Source organism: Lissotriton vulgaris, chromosome 11 (genome assembly GCF_964263255.1).
Source record: "Lissotriton vulgaris chromosome 11, aLisVul1.2, whole genome shotgun sequence".
In the NCBI taxonomy this organism is placed as follows: Eukaryota; Metazoa; Chordata; class Amphibia; order Caudata; family Salamandridae; genus Lissotriton; species Lissotriton vulgaris.
The window spans coordinates 459785927-459803705 of NC_141699.1; positions in this window are offsets into that span (position 1 = coordinate 459785927).

Genomic DNA, 17779 nt, shown 5'->3' on the forward strand with positions numbered 1-17779 from the left:
TCACGTACAAACCAGAATAGTTGTCTTATTGTAACCCTTATATTATATTTTTTTTTTTTTTTTTTTTTTTTTTTTGAAAACCTTTATTGATTCTTCACAGATTAGTACACAGCACGTGGCCTACAACCCAACCGGGCCGGCCGCTAACATAGCGTATAAGCAATAAATATGCAGTAGCACAGTACAGGCTGTCGTGAGGACTTGAGGATAAGGTACCGAAAGGAAATTGTGAAGAAGGAGTTGCGAATGGTCCTTGCCAAATTATGAGGTTTCCGTTTTTTGTTTAATACCTAAAAAGAAAAACATTCTAACTTCGGGAAATCACGTTGCCATCGACACAAGAAACTGAATGCCATGCAGGCGGAAATGTGCCTCTGAGTCCATTCAATTTGCGATTTTCACATTTTGGTAATTACCGTAGCAATTGCCCCATTCCGTTATAACGCCCCCACCCAGTGCAGCCCCTCCTCCCACCCCCATGCCCTCCCCTCTCAGTCACTCATCCTCATCCGACTCCAGTGTGTCCCCTTCAGGGAGTGGCTCACAAATCTCACCCCGGTAAGCATTCCACGGGGACCAAACTTTGTTCCACTTGGCCGGGCACCCCCTGGATAAATACACCGCCCGCTCCGTGACCATGGTCCTATCCATATTCACACACCATTGGGAGGCCCTCGGCAGATCTGCCACCCCCCAGCGCTGCGCGATGTCCCTCTTCGCCACCATCATACCAATCGTCACCCAGATGCGACCATGTCGGGACAGGTCAGTTGGTTCCCACACATTAAGAAGACAGCGACGTGGTTCAGGAAGCACTGAGACCTCTAGGACTTGTGAGACGGTGCGCATGACCTGACGCCAGTATGTTTGTATGAGGGAGCAGTCCCAGAGTGTATGGAGTAGTGTGCCCTCCTCCCCGCAGCCGCGCAAGCAGAAGGGGTCGGGGGCTCGCTGTATGTGATGAAGCAATGTTCTGGTGTAGTATGTCCTGTGCAGAACCTTGAGTTGGATGAGTCTCATTCTAGAGGATATGCCCGCCTCTTTAGGGGATGCCAGTGCCTCGTTCCATTCGTGTTCATCCATCTCCCCCACGTCCTGCTCCCATTTTCCCTTAAGAGGCACTAGCGGGTCTGGGGAATTATTCAGGAGTTTCCGGTAGGTAAGGGAGGTGGCCTTCTCCACCATATAGTCAGTTAGGAGGCGATCCTCTAGCGGGGATGACTCTGGGAGAGTTGACCCCACCGGAATAACCGCCAGCAGAGCATGACGCACTTGAACATACCGATAGGTTTCATGTGGTCCCATTTCGTAGAGTTCCCTCAGGCGGGCGAACGTGATGACAGCCCCATGGTCCCACATGTCTCCCACTGTTGAGATGCCTATGTCGTCCCAGCGGGAGAACCCTTTACTGGTCCGAAGGTTGCCCAGAGCACGCGAATCCCAAAGCGGGGTGAGCTTAGTGATAGTATCTTTCCAGCCTAGCGCAGCGGTGGCTGCGTGCCAGACGGAAACTGTGATCTTCGTGGGCCCCCTCAACAACCTGAGTTTACGCTTGTCATAGAGCGGGGCCAGCAGGGTACCCGCCCCTAGCTGGGCCCGATCCGCCTGGAATGCAGGGTCCGATTGTGATGCATGCAGCCATTGATTAATCGGTCTAAGCTGAGCCGCCCAATAATAAAGTTGAAGGTTAGGGAGTGCGATGCCACCCTCGTACCAACCTTTACAGAGTTTGGCGTGAGCTATCCGTGCCGGGCGATTGTGCCATAGTAGACTGGTGACCACTGCCGCCACCCTTTTGAAGTACCTGGGGGGCACTGCAAAGGGGGTGTTGTCCAGAATGTACAGAAAGCGGGGCAGGGATTTCATCTTAAAGAGGGCTGCTTTTCCCAGCATCGTTAGCGGTAATCCTGCCCAGAAGCTCGCATCTCGCCTGAGGCGGTCCAGCGGCGGCTCCAAGTTCAACTTTTCAAATTCCGTCGGGTCACTCGTAACATGAACACCAAGATATTTGAAGGACGTGCCGGCCAACCGCAAGGGGCAGTCTGAGCCAACCGTGGGTGGGCCGCCCGCCAGGGTGTATAGTTCAGATTTAGTCCAATTAATTGTGTAGCCCGACACCTCCCCATGGGCATTGCAGATACTTAAAAGAGCCGGGATGCCATGGTCAGGATCCGTCAGGTATACAAGCATATCATCCGCGTAGAGCGAAATGCGGTCCTCCCAGCCCTCCCTCCATTGAATCCCCTTGAGCAAGGGGGTGGTCCTAATGCGGATTGCCAAGGGCTCTAGCGACAGTGCAAATAGTAGGGGGGAAAGAGGGCAGCCCTGCCGAGTGCCGCGTCTGAGCGGAAAGGAGCGCGAAATGTGGCCATTCGCCACCACATGCGCTACCGGCCCAGCGTACAGCAGTTTAATCCAGGATATGAAAACAGGGCCGAAACCCATGTACTGGAGAACCTCGAAGAGATAGGCCCATTCAACCATATCAAAGGCCATCTTGGCATCCAAGGCCAAGATGGCCGCTGGTTCGTCGAGTTCATCCGTTTTGGCCAACACCCCATGCACCCGTCGTAGATTGAGTGAGGTGTTCCTGTGGGGCATGAACCCGGACTGGTCTGGGTGAATTAGATCAGAGAGGTGGGGCAGGAGACGATTTGCCAGCAGTTTCGCCAGGATTTTACTTTCTGCGTTGAGTAAGGATATAGGGCGGTATGAGGAGCAGTCCTCCGGAGGTTTGCCAGGCTTAGGGATAGCCACTATCGTGGCCGTTCGTTGGTCTAACGGGAGTACCCCCGCCGTACGGCACTCCTCATACATTCGAAGCAGGTATGGGCTAATAACAGCAGTGCGGTCTTGGAACCACTCAATTGGAATGCCGTTTGGTCCGAGCGCCTTGCCCGTATGCAGGGCCCCAATGGCGATCCGCAGTTCGTCAGCAGTGAACGGCGTCTCAAGCTCAGCCGCCGCCTCGGGCAACAGCGCCGGGATGTGCAGATCATACAGTACGCTTTGGGCCGCAATGGCCGTGACGTCCCGCTCCGGGGTGTAGACTTTCTCGAAGTGGGCAGCCAGCTCTTCTACTATCCGAGCTGGGTCCGTGTGAATGTTCCCCAGGACATCCCTGACCTGTTGGATCCCCCTGGCACTCCCGCCTCTTTTGTCTAGCCAGGCCAGCATCTTCCCTGCTTTGTCCCCCAGATCGTACACTCGGTTTTGTGTGTCAGAGATGTGACCTTGGGCAATGTGTCGAGCATGGTCTGTATAGAGACGCTGGGCCAGCGTGAGCGCATGCAGTGTGTCGTCAGTGGGGCCCGCTTCATGGGCTGCGGTTGCGTCGCGCAGTCGTATCTCGAGCGCCGAGTGGTCCGCCGCCTGTTCTCGCCTATATGAGGTTATGGAGCTAATGGCTTGCCCCCTCAGGACAGTCTTATAGGCCTCCCATAGCACCTCAGCCGAGGCCGCGGTAGGCTCGTTCTCTATAAAGTAATGTGTTGTGGCGGTCTGCAGTGCTTTCCGGACCTTCGGCACCTTAAGATATGAAGCATGCATCGGGAAGACACGGTGGCGTGAGCGTGTTTGTGAGGTAATGGTGAGAGTCAGTGGGGAGTGATCCGAAATGCCCCTTGGATGAATGAGCACCTCCTCTACGCGCTGCAAACCATCCCCGAGCGCCAGAAAGTGGTCAATGCGGGACAGGCTATTATGGACGGCGGAATGGAAGGTGTACTGTCGTAATGTAGGGTGGACGTGCCGCCATATGTCTACCAGCCCCAACGCCTCAAGGAACCTTTGGAATCTGGAAGGACCCCCGGGGAGAGCGGGTGCGGGGAACCTGTCGAGTAGTGGGTCGGCAGGGGAATTAAAGTCCCCGCCCATCAAGGTGTCACCCTCGGGGAGGGACAGTAGGAAATCGCCCAGGGCAGGCAGCATCACAGAGTGTAAGGACGGCGGGATGTACACTGATACTATTGTCAGGGGGCGCCCCTCCCATTGACCACTCACTGCCGCAAAACAGCCCTGTGAGTCGGTTTTTGTGCAAATGGTGATAAAAGTTGAGGATTTTCTAAGCAGGATACCTGTGCCCCGGGACCCAGTGGAAAATTCGGAGTGGGCCAACATTGAGTACCCCCGCCTGTCCAGGGCCTTGGTGGCAGTACCCATTAGATGGGTCTCTTGAAGGAGTATGAGGTCAGGTTTATGTCGCTTGACCTCGGACAGAACAAGGCCTCGCTTCACTTTATCACCCAATCCACGCACGTTCCATGCCAGAAGCTTGAGGGAGGAGCCGCCCAATCGCGTCTCACCCGCCTGCATCACGTTACGCCGCTCACCCACCACCCTCGAAACTCAGGGGCCTGAACCCGCAGCACATGGCCCGCCCTCTCAACATCATTCCAGTAAACAGCACAGTACATTCTACATTGTTCATACGATAGCATGAATTTCCCGTAAAACCAAACAAGTCCCCCCCCCAACACCCCCCACCCTGCCTCCCTGCCAAACGGACTCAAAACTGCCCGCCACCCCAACTTAGCAGAGCGCTCAACCCATAGCTGAAACAGAGTACTTGCACGTCGGGGGAGAGTGTCCCCCAAAGCAGGCGGTCCCTCTGCAGCCCTTGGGCGTCCGGGCCAGTGTCCATTAACGGCTCAATAGAGAATCAGTGGGAGTAGAGTTCAGGAGTAACACGATAGTCCCTTGTGGTATCTTCATTTGCCGCCATCCGCTCCCAATTGATCTTGTGGTGGTGTTCCATTCTCGCTGGTCCTGGATGGGGAGCGGGAGCCCCGCCGGCTCGTCCCTCCCGATCTGTTGCGTCGACGGTTAGAGGTGCGGTCCACTGTGCGCCAGCCATCCAGCCATTCCCTGGCATTCTCTGCCGAGTCGAAAAACCAGACCTTCTTATCCGCTACCACTCGTAGCCGGGCCGGAAACAGCATGGAGTACGGCAGTTCTTGGTCGCGAAGCGACTTTTTAACTTCGAGGAAAGTCCTCCTCTTGCGGGTGACCTCCGCCGTGTAGTCGGGGAAAAAGGAAATCCTTGAATTCTGGATTTGGATGGGCGGTGCCACCCTAGCGGCCTGGAGGACTGCATCGCGGTCTCGAAAATTGAAGAGTCTCGCCAGGATGGGGCGCGGAGTTGCACCCGGGGTGGGCGTCCCGCCCGGGACCCGATGGGCCCGTTCTACTGTGAAGAAGTTTGATAGTCCCTTCGGGGCCAGTTTGGTCTTTATAAGGTCTTCAACATATAGGTCCATGGCCCCCTTTGTTTCAGACTCCGGGACCCCCAAAATACGGACGTTGTTGCGTCTGGAACGCCCCTCCTGGTCGTCCAGCTTACTTTTCAAAAGTTTATTGTCCGCCTGCAGCCTCTCCATTGCCACCTGCAGGTCCGAAACGTCTTCTATCAACGATTTGGTCACTACCTCCACCTGCTTCACCCTTTCGCTCATTTTCTGGAGGTCGGCTCTGATCAGGGTAACCTCCGCCGCGGTCGAACCCACCGTGGCCTGCACCTGCTCCAGTGTCCGTAGCACGTCGTCCAGCGTGGCCTTTTTTGCGCCGTCATTGTCAGAACCCTTCCCCAATGACTTGCGCTGCTCAGATTGTGTGGCCGACTGGCCCTCATAGGCATATTTCCCGAGCCTCGCTTGAGCAGCATTCTGTCGCTGTCCCTTCCCCGCCATTGCTGTCCAGTGAGACAAAGTCCAAGCTGGAACGGGCCGGAGGTCCGTCGCTGTCCACGGGGGGGGAAAAGGGAATGCAGGGGGGGTTCAGCAGTGGTGGGATGCCAACGTCCGCTGGTACTATGCGAGTGTCGCCGGCCGCCGTGGAGCGTTGGCGGCCTCGGCCAATTCAGCAAAAATGGCGTCTGGTGCCGTGCAGGACCTCCGGTCCGCGTCGAGTGCAGCCAAGGGGCACAGATGCCCAGCGTCACTGTGTATTCCACGGGAGGGGTAGAGCAGCCGGCGGGGAAGGATCGCCAGCCAAAGGTGTCGGGCGATGGCGTCGTCGGCTACTTCCGGATGGTTGCGCCGGGGAGGATGAACTTCCGCCCGGCCTCAGGATTCACTCGACACCGCTGCTCGCCTCGTGTCACCAGGCCCGTCTCGCCCAAGGGATGGAGATGAAGTTTCGCCCCGAAATCGGGGTCCAGGCACTCCCAAAGTTTCTGCGCCAGTGCCGCCCGGTCACTGCACCCAGTACACCCTCTCCGGACTGAGTAGTGCGCGGATTGGCATGTGGATTGTTGCGGGAAGCCGCCTAGCTACGGGAGCCTCTCTAGGTTGCTGCCGCCATCATCGGCTGCTAGCCACGCCCCCCCTTATATTATATTTGATGGCATATGTGTCTATGTTAGTTCTCTACTCCTGATTTGGTTGCTTTATTCCCTGTTTTGTGTGTTTGTTACACCCGTTAAACATTTGTCTAAGTGTTATTTTGATTGGAACAGTCGTAGCCATCCACTGTTGATGTCAAGGCCTTGTATTGAAGTCCTTGAGGAAAAATTTAATCTCCCTCGTGCTCCTTACACGCTCCTTATTTTCCCTGCTCCCTGCTGCTTTACAACCTTGCTGTATTTATGTATTTAAAGACTTGGGGCGATATGTATCATTCCAAATTGCAATGGCAAACGCCGAAATTTGCTGAATTTCAGTGTTTGTGATCACATTTGGGCTCAGTGGTATGAATGAAAGGAAAACTGCCTTGCAAAATAAGGAATCGCAAAATTTGTGTTTCCCTATTTTGTGATTGCCTTTAAGAAATCGCAAATTGATGTTCCTTAAATGCAATGTAAGAAGCACAGAAAAGGTGCAATTTAGCCTTAAGGAATCACAAATTACCACCAACTTCAAGTTGATGGTAATTTGCATTTTCTCTGAAAAATTCACTTTTTTGCATTTTTCAAAGTGCCATGTGGCGCAGATACATGCCCTTACAGCATGTATTTGTGCCACAGTGCACACATGCACATTTCAGGGGTGCAACAGGGTGTCCTTTTGACACCCGGGCACCCTTGAAATTGCATTCTCAATTTGCGATTCTCTACTTGAGAATCCCAGATTGAGGATGTCTTCCCATTCATCCCTATAGGCCTTTAGGCCCATAGGAATGAACGAGCATGTATTCCTTAATTGCGAATCGCAATTTGCAATTCGCAATTATGGAATATGTAGGATTCACAAATTTTTTTGCAAACCCTACATACATAGCATTTTGCGATTCTCAAATAGCGATTCACAAAAAATCTCTATTTGAGAATCGCAAAAGAAGATTTTCATACATATGGCCCTTGGTTCCTTTTGCACCAATTATCTCCCCTCACACTCAGTTCCCCCTCTGACCGCCACCATCATCTGGTGAATTTCTTTGAATGATTTGTACACTCCAAGATGACTGCTCATGTGTGCACAGTCATGAAAACAATCTTGGAATGGGTGTTCTTTAAACAAAAGCATTTCATGATGGTCACTGTGCAGGCACACGTGTGCAAATCCACAATTGCCTCTGGAAATGAAAAAATGTACAGCCAAATAAGGAAAAGTCATGAGAAAGCCACCAAATGTATGCACGGTTACATTAGCATGCACAATGACTATCTTGCAATATTTTTCTTTTGCTTTGAGAAAAACACTTAAAAAGTCAATAGGTGCGCACAGACATGAGCTACTGGCGTAGCCAATGCTTGTTTTAAATGTGACATATGAAAATAATGAATAATTTCATTCTTTAAAAAAAATAGACTCAAAGCTATCCTATATATCAGAATTTACTGAATTTAATTTAATGGGTAGGCCAAGAGTCATCATGATTTGGAACAGCTACTGCATCCCATTTTCAATGCTACTATCAGCTAAGGCCTTGTGAAAAGGTTTGCCGTGTTTATGATGATGTGGGGGGTGGATGTGGTCTTTGCCTGGGTGTACTTAAAATGAAGAAAGCTGCAGAAAAGTAAGGAGAGCTCTGCTTCTCTGACATGTTATTCTTGAAAGTGTGCCATGCTTTCAAGTGGTTTGTGCTTACTGTGCTACGAGCCTGCAGTGGGCATTTTGTATTTTTAGGAAAAACTAAGGGGCATATTATCAAGGACAAGCGATACATTATTGAAGCCCATGTTAGATGTGTTCACATCTAACATGGGCTTCGATTGGAATTCATAGAGCATATCATCAAGGCCATTATCGCCGCTTTATCTGCATTTTCCTGCCGATAAAAGCGGCGATAATGTATCGTCTGTCCTTGATAATATGCCCCTGAAGGTTTTATAAGGGTTGAAACATTTAGTTCGAAGTGTGTAGAACGGTGGGTTTGTGGTGGAGGAAATCCCTTGGCACAACCCAACCTTAGTGTCATGTGTACCTAAAATATTCGTAAATGCTCTGTACAATGGTACCCTAAAACGCAATCAAGTCTGTTCACTGATTACAAGTATACAGACCGTCTTGTTCGCTCTTGCCTGAATTCTGTTGTTTTGTTTTGTTCACTGTGGGTCACGGGCCGTGCCCTCTTGACATTACTCTAAGATTCATTACTAATTGTGTGCATTTTTAAAATAAATTCCTGTCCGGCAGGACAAAGGACATACCAACTATCTAGTGTATGTCTATTCTTACCCTGATCTCTCAAGTACTAGGGTCCATTGTTTTTTGTAAAAAGCTAACCCCCAAGGTCCCTAGTGTATTACCTTTGGGTTCCCTTGACTCCCAATAACACCAGTTGTGATACAGCAGACAATGTGGGTACTTAAGAGGGCACCGCTCTCCAGGTGTATAAAAAGTAGATGGTGTGGGTCCCTTGTTGGAGGTCTTTTATGCTCCTGAGAGCTCTACAAGTGAATAGGGGGCAAGCCAACAAGCCCTTGGAGAGCACTCTTCAGGGTGACACACAGTAGCAGGTAGTCAGCTCAGGCCAGGAAATTTTCAGGAAGGGTGCATGGTCCTTTTCAATGGCAGTAACCTTCCTTGTGCTCAAAAGATTCATCTGGCAGTGTGCACCACACCGTTCCATGATCTCCGGTCCCATATAACAACAAGTATTTCATTACCAAGCTGAAATATGGCATCAGTAGTTATACTGCAGTGTGCCTTTCATGTTGAAGGAGGTTTAGAGGGTTTCCCTTTGAACCACAGGTGTCTCCTTCAGTTTCAGTCTTGTCAACCATGAGCTGTGGAATGCAGATCTTAATCTTTAGTGGGGTCATGATCTGGCTCCCAGAGGCCAAGTGTCAAAACCTCTTCTTCCAATCTATCCAGCGAGGCCCTCAAGTGGCAGAGGTTAGGTGTTCCAGTTGGATGCCCAATGTTTGTAGCTGTCTCTGGAAATGCACAGATATGCTCCCCCAGCCTCCGGTGTGGACTGGAGTCTAAATAGGTAGCACACAACGAGTTTTAGAGCAGAAAAATCCCCACAATTTCTAAGCAATTAATGAAAAATATCTCTTTACCACATGAGAGTGTTTGCTGTTGTGATTCCAATGATAAGAAACATTATGAGGCTGCTCCACTCCAAGCTTATATTGCTGCTTGAAGTAATTTCAACCATTCCCCCATTTTAACCTATGGGAAGAGCAAACCTCATAGGGAAAACACACGGGTATTCTTCACTACCTAGGCAGGGAACTCACATGTGCCCCTGCCCTTCTAGGTAGATGTCGCGTCAATCACCTTATGGAGCTTTTTGGCAAAAAGATCCCAAGCTTCACCAAACTTCTGGAATTTCTTCCTGAAGTTCCTCTTGATGGTTCAAATTGTCCAAAACACAAATCCAAGGGTCTGGAATCTCCAAAATGGTTCTTGGGATGTCTGGACTACAATTCCCACAATTCCCCTTGACAAATCCTTAAAAGTCCACTGGATGCACTCCAGAATGGGAACCTTGGTGGAGATGATGCAGATGGGCTCTCTTAACCAGTAGCTTGCGGGAGTCCACTCCTTAATCCTTCTTGAAGCAATGCAAAGCCCTTAGGGCTGTAGTACCAAAATAAGTAGCAGGTGCAGTCCTTTGGGTGCAGATCCAGACTCCAGCAGCACAGCCCTTCATCTCCTTGTAGTTTCAGGCAGGAGACCCGAACAGCTATGCAGCTCTCCCATATTTATTCACAGTTTCCGAAAACCAAGCAAGGGGGTACCCCTGACTAATGGGATGCTGGATGCACCCGGGTGTATGACCACTTCCTCTAAAATTGTGTGGCATATTCTTCTCCAATGAAAGCATAATTCTCTCAAAATCCAACATGGCTAATTTCTCTCCTGTGGGGTTAGATCTGGCTAAGCCAGCACACTAGTGTGGTTAAGTTTCAAGAGCACACTCCTTTCAACCGACTAAATAATATAATTATTGAGCCTCATGTGTAGGGGTGCAGGAAGTGGGAGTCAGGCTATGCTGGCCCCAAACTGTCACACCCCCTTTCAAGACCAGTTTGTCTGCCCCACCCTCTTCCTGCCTTTTGGCATCTACAGCTAAAGTTCTCCATCCACAGGAAATCCATTGTCTACTTTGACACTACATTGCACACCTCATCAAGCAGCTCTGGTTCAGCCTGGGAAAGGCTGTCCACTCAGGAAAGGGCATCTGGAAAGGTCAATTTTGGCTCACAGAAAAGAAAGTGTAATAACCGGTTTTCTGTGATAGTTATTATAAATCTAACAGTGGTAAGGTGTTGGATTTAACCTAACTATTAATTAGATAACTGGATGTCTTTTTTGGGTGGCTCCTGTCAATATTTACACTTAAAAAAATGTATCAATGTTAGTCTGTGGAGCCATTCACTACAATGGGAAAAAAACAGAATTGTCAGTTTCCCCTCACCAGAGCTTATAAAACAACCTTGATATTGTCCTCCTTATAGTTACAAGGCATCGTACCCCTGGGGTACCTAGGGGACTTATATGTAAACATAAGGTAGATTACTACTTTGGAAGTACCTTTAATTCCAAATGCAAACTTGCAGATAATTGCAATTTAAAAGCAGCCTTCAAGGAGGGGCTGGATTTTAAAATGACAGCAGGCAACACAACAGTTCACACTCTAGTGCAGGAAATGTACTGGATCTCTAAGCCTCCCTGCCTTATTATATACTAGGGACTTATTGGTAGTTTGAATTCCCTTTGCCTTATACTAGGGACTTACAGGGGTCTGTCATTGCCAATTATAATTATACCTAACTATGCGGCATAATATCTAGAAACGAAGTTAAAATTATCCCCTTTTTAGCAGCTGAAAACTGCCTCTATAGCGACGATAATGGGCTTGATAATATGCCTTTGAGAATTCCAATAGAGGCCCATGTTCTGGTGTCAACATGGGCTTCTATTGGAATTCTCTACAGCATATTATCGTGCTTGATAATATGCCCCTATGTACTTTTAATTAGAGTGCAGGTCCTGGGTCTTGTTAACAGAGCCCAAGGCACAATCGAAGTCAGAAAACAAGCACCTAGTAGTCAAAAGGGAGGTGAAAATTGGAGGGGGGGGGACACTGCAATCAGGTCCTGGTTTTTCACACTTTGGGTGCAATTCAGCTCCAGCTTTTTACTCAGCTTCCAAGGGCTGCTTATTTTATCTGTAGTTCCCCTCTAGTAGAAGAAAGATTTTCATCAACTTAACATGTGTGAACATTACAGAAGCTCTTCCCAAAAGTGTACTCAATATTCCTGGCTTGGCCATAAAGGATTGCTCCATCATTTTTCTACAAAACAAATACAGTAGCAACAATGGGTGTCCCGGTTCCTTACTGTCCTGATTAGAAATTGAGAGGAATTCTGTGCAAAGATTCCAGGTAGGCAACATTTGTGATAACCGTTGGAGTCTTGGCACAGAACACCCAATATTGTGAGTTAAATCTCTCAGAAGGGGGAGTAACTTGGCTGTCCCAGATGTAGGGAAAATATTTAACAGAATTCCATACCCATGGGAGTTTAACATATACATTTACCACCTGCTTTAACCAAAGTGGGAAGGGCAATATGGGGTGACCTAGTGGAGGGCATGGCAGAATGATGGATAGTGTTATGAGCTCCTGTGTACCTTGGCTGAGTGTCAGGTGGAGGCCAGAGAAAGGGTCCAAACTGTAATACTCCATTTGTCCAATCAATTTTACTGGCTGTGTTTTGGAACAGTAAAAGTGGGACTAGTGATCCCACAGATGGAAATTCTGAGCATGGCAACACTATCCAACTTGCAAATGTATGTAGTGGAATTCCACATGGCTATTACCATGTGCCCAACTCATAATTGGGGCATAATGCTTCTGATCAATGATTGCAAAAACTGTGCTTATTCTTGAGAACAATGTTTTCCTAAACATCTGATCTGCATCCCGGATATCATCATCTTTTATACACTCTCTTTAAAATTAACTTTCCCTTTGCCTGTTAAGATTGTATGTTCAGTTAATTCTGTTATGTAAGATGATTTCCTAAAAGCCCACGTATTCCTATACATCAATAAATGAAGCAGTTTGTTAGGAAATCAGGGTACCTCAAATACATTTGATCCTATGGTGGCAGCGCTCCTGCACAGCCCTGGGGAAAAATCTTCTGTAGAGGTAAAGCAGACCCATTAATTCGACCACCTAATAAACACATAAGTGATAACTCCAACGTCATATATCAAAAGTCAAGACACAGTGGAAGAATCTGCAGGCGTCCAATGGGACACTAGAGTTGGCACCTGGTACCCTGGGCTGAGGAAATGCTCACACCAGGTGTAAAGTGTTGATCAAATTTTGAGGATAATCACTTCTTCTATTCTGTTGCATAAGTCTGGATCATCCTGTACACTGGAGGAGTTTGGGACGACTTGGTTGATGGAGGCAAGAGTCAGTTCATTTCAGTGATGCTTCTCGCACAGGATAGTGCACCCAGAGGTAAGTCTTACACGAGGATATAAAAGAGACTAGGATATGAGACAAAACCACCAGCCCTCAAACTCAGAAGTCCTTCCCTACCACATTGCATTTGCAGTCTGGATTCCTATCAACGAAAGAATCCCTGCATGTGTGATCTATTTTATGGAATTTACCTAATATTTATATCAATCTAACAGACTAGAGTATGTTCTACAAAGTTCTTTTCTGGGATTGGGATACTCTGATCTCAGGATGTTGACCTCCCTCCCCAGGAAGGGTCTGCCATAAAGCTTTTGATCCAAAGTCTACTAAGAAGAAGGGGGGGTGATCAGTGGTTTCTGACCGGGCGATAAAAGGACAGATTTCCTTCCCTACTGACACTACATATCTCTGTCTGCACCATAGATATAAGATAGAGAGGAAGATACCTTGTATTGTTTTTTTGTAACCAAACAGAAGTCCTGTCTCCTTTCAGTCAAGCATACACACACTAACATATCCACATTCATCATGAAACGTGTTTGCTATTTACACATGCACTCGCCATCTTTGTTCACATGGACCTACTGGAGGACCCTCTGTAAAGCATCATTAGACTAATTTAAATGAGAGGGGTCAGTAAGTACTCTCCCACTGATAGTAACAGCAAAACAGCCTGGCATTTATGTTTAATACAATACAATCCCATTCCTTAGAGACGTTCCCAACCCAGGAAAATAACAGTAGTAACTCTCCATAGGAAGACTGTTCAATTATTGCACCCTTGGCCACAAGTCCAACTCTCGGTTTTCAGCCACTGTACATCAGAACCCTGATGTACACCTGCATGCTTGTCATGCATGCTGCAGCGAAAAACAAAACCTAGGAATATTTACTGAAAACCTGCAAAAAAGGAAAGTCAGGAAGCACACTCACAAGGTATGCTGTGGGCAAACTTGTCCCAGCACTTATGTATTCATATAGATTTAGGATCTTATTTATGAGGTTTTTGTGTAGGGCAGCACCATAAGGAATCTTGCTGCGCTGCACTCCACCAAAAGAAAATGCATCAATGCGCTGTATCTATAAGATAGGGTGCGTTCATGCCCATTTCCCCCAGGGCTGGCGTACTATGGGCTGACATGCGCCAACACAGGCCCTCTTGCACCATGCTGCAAGGATGCCTGCTTTACGGGGCTCATTGATTTTGTGCAGATAGAGACACCTTCCTGCACAAAATCAACGAATTCAGGCGATTTCCTCTTTCTATGTGTGGTGCAGAATCCAACAATATGGTATTGATTGTTCAATTTCTACTAAATTGTACAGACAAGAAGTTATAAGAATATCTTGATGGAAGGCAACATGCAGCCTTCCAGTGGTCTGGTTTGATTGGTAAGAGTTAAGTGGATTAGCCTGGCTCCTTTGAGGTGATAAATATCCCCTGGGGTTAGACAGCTGTTCTGGGAGGGCAGGGTTCTGCTACATAGGAATGCTAGAGCGGGGGGTTCCCAATCAACATTCTTCAATGGAGGGAGGAGAGAGGCAGAATAATTCGGCTTTTTACACCTCTACTCTTTTAACCTAGCCAGATGGTAGGATTAAGAAAGGAATGAGCAGATGCAAGGGGGAGAGACTATTGAGATTAACCATCCGGGGGCGGAGCAGGGGTGTTTAGCCAGCTCTTTTCTCCCTACTGGAAAATCAGCCATGATGAATTTTGGAGAAATGGTGCTCTTTGGGAGAAAATAGTGTCACACTTTGGAGGACGTTGTCATTACCTGAGGTATTTCTCTGCACCTCCTTGGACAGGAGTGCCATCCCGCTTGTCCCAGGGAACTTGGCATGAGTATCTGAGAGGGGCAGAGTCTCTCACCTCTGCTGCTTAATACTCAAGAAAGAAGAAGGGTTTATGCTGAGATGTTTGATTTGCACCAAACAGGCTCGGCACTCTGAAGTCTGCACCTGCTGCACAATCTAGAACTACCGGCCTGTGGACTACCAGGCTGCAAACTGACTAAAGAGTGGACTCCCTCCAAGCTACAGATAAACAGAGCTCACCCAGAATATCACTACCAAGAATCATCAGCCTAGAGTACTGCCAGTGGCTGGGTAAGGGGTTTGTGCAAGTAGGTTGTGGGAACTAAAGTCCCAAACGTTCAAAGACCTTCATGGAGCTTCAAGACCCTTAGAGTAATTTTTGGAAATGTTGGGACCCTTTGGGGGACTTCAGGAAGATGTTCTAGAAGTTTAGAGAAGTTTGGGGCATCTTTGGAAAAATCTCCATAAGTGGACCAACTCGACCTGGCCAGCCAAGCCCGCGACTCTCAACCATGAGCCGGACTGCCATCCAGGTTCATCCCACTAAAAAGTTCTGGCGGTACAACTTCCAGAGTTTGACCGGAGTTAGACAGAAACCCAAGTCGGTGGACCCTCACCAAAGCCGGCATGATGAAGAGCATCGAATGAACCCTGATGAAAAAGCTCTGTAAAAGTTTGTAAGTCCGAATGTAGAAATTGTGACAGGGTCCAACTGCAAGCACCAAGCTGCCCACTTTCAACCGTGAGACAGCTTGGATCCCTGGCTCAACCTGCTGGAAAGCACCGAGGTCTGAGTTGCCCAAATTTCACCGGGAGCTCGCCGCGAGGCAATTAGGCGAACCGTCACTGATTCCGGACCAGCTGAGAGCTTTGAGGGGCCCCGGGAAGAAAAGCTCCAGAAAAGTTTCTAAGACAGAAGGTAAAAAAATTGACCGAGACCTACCCTGAGGGGCTTCATCATGTTCGGTCTGAAACTTTGACCGGGTCTAGCGAGACAAGATGTCCTAAAAGGCGCTAAAGGTTTCTATGTGCTATATAGTGCTACATTTTTAAAATTCATATCTCCAGTTCCCTACATAAGATTCTTTTTCATTTTGGTGTCATTCTAAAGATAAAGATATTGCCTATTTATATAAATTGGTATTAGATTTTTATTGTGAGTTGTGTCTCAATTATTTAGTAAAATGTTTTTTGAATGCTTTACATACCTGTATTTTAAGTTAAGCCTGCCTGCTCACAGACAAGCATTAAAGGGTTGAGCATGAGAATAATTTTCTAAGACCTGTACTGAGCCCTATATTGTGTGGTGTACAGACAAAATATCGACTCCAAAATATCGACTGGACATAATATCGAGTTTTAAATATAGACTGGACATAATATCGACTGGACATAATATCGACTACAAAAATATCGTTTTTCAGGTAAGTGAAGTAATATCAACTGTATAAAATATAGATAGCAAAAATATCGAATTTTAATAATATATAATATTTTATAGTGTATTTTTATGTAATAATATGTGTGAATAGTGTGTATTAATGTTATAAAATATTTTATTAAATGAATTTTGTTTTTATAATAATTGCGTAATGTAATTCTGTAGCGGGTTGTGGGTTTATAGGGGAATAGGTTGGGAAGTAATTTAATAATAATTAATTAATTAATATATGTTTGTTAATATTTTTAATTAATAATTAATTTATAATTAATTAATATTAATTAGTTAATTAATTAATATAATTTTGAACATATTTTGTATTAGTAATTAATTGTTAATTAATTATTTGTAATTAGTTAATTACATTAATTAGAGTAAATTTTTTATATATTTAATTTTGTGTTTTTTTAAAGTAATTAATTTGGAAAAAATAATATTAATTATTAAAATAATTACAGCTAATGTTCTAATATATTTACTTTATTGTTATTGTTAATTAATAATTAATTGGTAATTAAATAATATTGATACATTTTGGGTAAAGGAGCATTTTTAGGGTTCAGGGTCAGTTTTCAGTTTTAGGGTAAAGGGGTATTTTTGGGGTTCAGGGTCAGTTTTCAGTTTTAGGGTAAAGGGGTATTTTTGGGGTTCAGGGTCAGTTTTCAGTTTTTGGGTAAAGGGGCATTTTTAGGGTTCAGGGTCAGTTTTCAGTTCATGGGTAAAGGGGTATTTTTAGGGTTCAGGGTCAGTTTTCAGTTCATGGGTAAAGGGGTATTTTTAGGGTTCAGGGTCAGTTTTCAGTTCATGGGTAAAGGGGTATTTTTAGGGTTCAGGGTCAGTTTTCAGTTCATGGGTAAAGGGGTATTTTTAGGGTTCAGGGTCAGTTTTCAGTTCATGGGTAAAGGGGTATTTTTAGGGTTCAGGGTCAGTTTTCAGTTCTTGGGTAAAGGGGTATTTTTAGGGTTCAGGGTCAGTTTTCAGTTTTTGGGTAAAGGGGCATTTTTAGGGTTCAGGGTCAGTTTTGGGTTTTTGGGTAAAGGGTTATTTTTAGGGTTCAGGGTCAGTTTGGGGTTTTTGGGTAAAGGGGTATTTTTAGGGTTCAGGGTCAACTAATAAGATTGTAAAAAATTATTTTTATTATTTTCCTTTATTATTTAATTATTATAATTTAATTTAAGTAGTTTTAAGTATATTTTAGTAATTTAAATTTAATATTAATTTAATTTAACACTGTTTTTAATAAAGTCGATATTTTTTACATCTATATTATTGTTAACGATATTTTGTACTCGATATTTTTGTACTTACCTGTTTGTAGATACAAACTCGATATTTTGACTGTCGATATTTTGTCCACGATATTCTGGCAAGTCGATATTGTGTCCGTCGATATTATTTCAGTGATCCATATTGTGTTAGTGGCCTCATTGCCAGTACTGATATACATTTGCCCCTGATAATAACCCACTTTCCAACACTGGTTTATAATCTGAATGCACACGTTAATTTCATGATATTGCAGTCATTTTACCTTTCACCTTGAAGAACGCCAGCATTAGTCATATTCTCAGCAATTAATATTTCTGTTTTGTTCTCTTGACTTAGGTGTTTAACCTCTAGCATACAGGAGTCACACTCCGGTTTTGTTTCGAGCTCTAAAATTGCTTCATTGATAAGGTAGCCAAATTG